The sequence below is a fragment of the Anneissia japonica genome, unplaced genomic scaffold (genome assembly GCF_011630105.1).
Source record: "Anneissia japonica isolate Jap-2015-1 unplaced genomic scaffold, ASM1163010v1 scaffold5652_len3191_cov136, whole genome shotgun sequence".
NCBI classification, from domain to species: Eukaryota; Metazoa; Echinodermata; class Crinoidea; order Comatulida; family Comatulidae; genus Anneissia; species Anneissia japonica.
Genome location: NW_022717683.1, coordinates 1 through 3158, shown reverse-complemented (window position 1 = coordinate 3158; position 3158 = coordinate 1). Strand labels below are relative to the sequence as shown.

The window sequence follows — 3158 nt, the reverse complement described above, 5'->3', positions numbered from 1 at the left end:
GTAAGAACCATTAAAAGTTTGCAAGGCTCCGTGTTCTTATTTTGGTTTTAATTCTACACACTTTTTCTTTTATATATAAAAAAAACATTATTCTTATACAGCAGTATATTACTTTACTCTATTATAAAGGTTACATAATCATACCTTCAGCAAAATAGTGTTCAGATAAGATTTAATGGCTTTTCTATGTAAACCATGGAGGAATTTGTTTATAATACCTCCATGGGTAAACATATAATTAAAACACTTAGGCTCTATATAAAAAAAAATCAGATCATTTATTTGTCTTCTAATTTTAGGAGAAATAATAGGAGTTTGGCAAGTGCAACAGGTTTCAGGGCCGTTGAAACAATTGAAGGAAAACGATCTTAACTAAAACTAGCAAAAGCAAGGGGAAACAAATGAATAGGGCCTATAAATACATCCAGTACATTAGTACTGTCCGCACGTGCGTGCATGCATACACATAATATCATAGTACATGAACATATACATCTCAACCTATAGAAATAATATCAGTCGGTTTGTATACGTTCCCTGCACGTACACACACAACAATAGACACAAAAATGAAAAGTTTAAAAGAAGTGGAAAAACATTGTATTATAACAATAGTTGTGATAGTAATTAAGTAATTAAATCTTTATATTGAAATATTGTACATTACCTAAATGAAGGTTCAATACAATTACGCTATATCCATTTCTATATTTTATTTATCTTATATAATTTTATTTACTTACAGTATATTCGGTCACATAAGCACATTCAAAACAAAACAAAAAACAAAAAACAAAAACAAAACAAAAAAAAACTCAGGGAATGTCTGGAAGCAGTACGTACCATCCAAACAATGATAATAAACATTATTTTTATTTCATAACGACCCTTGATTTCCTCAAGAGCTGAGAAAAATTGAGTTTAAACTCAATCAGTGTTCCTCTGCACGGAAATCTTTAGTAAAAGGCGAAAGATTTATGCGTGATACAGAGAAACAAGAGTAATGTCAAATGGCACGAGGACAGTACTATATAACATTGGTCACCGCAATAGGTAGGTGTCAAATATTTATAAAACGCGATAACTAAAGCTTGACTTTAAACCCAACAGCTGGATATTAACAATAAAAAGTGTAAAAACAATTTAAAAGTTGTACTGTTCTAATAATAGCTGTAAAGTGATAATTAAGTAATTAAAATCTTTATATTTAACTATAGCTCTATGTGTTACAATGCAAGTTCCTTTTTTATTTACTGTATGGAAGACGAAAGTTATAAGATATAGGCCTACAAACAGCTTCTGTCTGTTTTTTTTTTTAATGTAAACTAGTCATTAGCTGTCAATGCCTATACTATTAATATTGCGATTTAAATATTAATTTGATGGCACATAGTTTAATTATAATTAATTATATACTCCCTTATTAATTATTTTTTTCCCACTTTTTTGCCTTTAATTTGTTTTTATCATTTATTTGCCCGTTTCATTTATTTATGCATTGCTTCAGTTACACTTAACCATATGTTCATGTACTGTACACGATATATTCATTTTTATATTTTATTTATCCTATGTAATTTTATTTACTTATTCGGTCGGTAAATGAAGCGCCCATAAAGAGATACAAAAACTCTCAAAATATCTGGAAAAGTACGTACAATCCAGACAACGATGTGTGGAAACATAAATAAACCTAACACATTAATACTTTTATTTCATAACGACCCTTGATTTTCTCAAGGGCTGAGAAAAATTGAGTTTAAACTCAATGAGTGTTCCTCTGCACGGAAATCTTTAGTAAAAGGCGAAAGATTTATGCGTGATGCAGAGTAACCAGAGTAATGTCAAATGGCACGAGGACAGTACTATATAACATTGGTCACCGCAATAGGTAGGTGTCAAATATTTATAAAACGCGATAACTAAAGCTTGACTTTAAACCCAACAGCTAGATATTAACAATAAAAAGTGTAAAAACAATTTAAAAGTTGTACTGTTCTAATAATAGCTGTAAAGTGATAATTAAGTAATTAAAATCTTTATATTTAACTATAGTTCTATGTGTTACAATGCAAGTTCCTTTTTTATTTACTGTATGGAAGACGAAAGTTATAAGATATAGGCCTACAAACAGCTTCTGTCTGGTTTTTTTTTTAATGTAAACTAGTCATTAGCTGTCAATGCCTATACTATTAATATTGCGATTTAAATAATTTGATGGCACATAGTTTAATTATAATTAATTATATACTCCCTTATTAATTTATTTTTTTCCAACTTTTTTGCCTTTAATTTGTTTTTATCATTTATTTGCCCGTTTCATTTATTTATGCATTGCTTCAGTTACACTTAACCATATGTTCATGTAATGTACACGATATATCCATTTTTATATTTTATTTATCTTATGAAATTTTATTTACTTATTGGGTGAGTAAATGAAGCGCCCATAAAGAGATACAAAAACTCTCAAAATATCTGGAAAAGTACGTACAATCCAGACAACGATGTGTGGAAACATAAATAAACCTAACACATTAATACTTTTATTTCATAACGACCCTTGATTTTCTCAAGGGCTGTGAAAAATTGAGTTTAAACTCAATGAGTGTTCCTCTGCACGGAAATCTTTAGTAAAAGGCGAAAGATTTATGCGTGATGCAGAGAAACAAGAGTGACGTTGGAAGCACGAGGACTCTTATACACATCTAGATGTGTATAAGAGACCAGTATTATATATAACATTGGTCACCGCAACGGGTAAGTGTCAAATATTTATAAAACGCAATAACCAAAACATGACATTAAACCCAACAGATAGATAGGCCTATTAAAAAAAGTGTAAAAAAGTTTAAATAGTTGTACTGTTTATATTTAGCTTTTTATGTAGGCCTATTAAAATGCAAGTTCCCTTCCTACCGTATGGAAGACGGAATTTATTTAAAGATATTAACATTTGCTTTTGTAAGAACCATTAAAATTTGCAAGGCTCCGTGTTCTTATTTTGGTTTTAATTCTACACACTTTTCTTTTATATATAAAAAAAAACCATTATTATTATACAGCAGTATATTACTTTACTCTATTATAAAGTTTACATAATCATACCTTCAGCAAAATAGTGTTCAGATAAGATTTAATGGCTTTTCTATGTAAAC

At 29.4% G+C, this 3158-nt stretch overlaps 3 non-coding genes across 3 annotated transcripts; all 3 read right to left on the bottom strand.

The window, feature by feature from the left end:
• Positions 1-885: 885 nt before the first annotated feature.
• Positions 886-1004, bottom strand: LOC117110356. The gene has a single exon (XR_004445684.1). It is a non-coding gene; the product is annotated as a U5 spliceosomal RNA (small nuclear RNA).
• Positions 1005-1723: 719 nt separating this feature from the next.
• On the bottom strand, positions 1724-1842 carry LOC117110354. The gene has a single exon (XR_004445682.1). It is a non-coding gene; the product is annotated as a U5 spliceosomal RNA (small nuclear RNA).
• A 717-nt stretch (positions 1843-2559) lies between these two features.
• On the bottom strand, positions 2560-2678 carry LOC117110355. Its single transcript, XR_004445683.1, has one exon. It is a non-coding gene; the product is annotated as a U5 spliceosomal RNA (small nuclear RNA).
• Between the last annotated feature and the right edge of the window lie 480 nt (positions 2679-3158).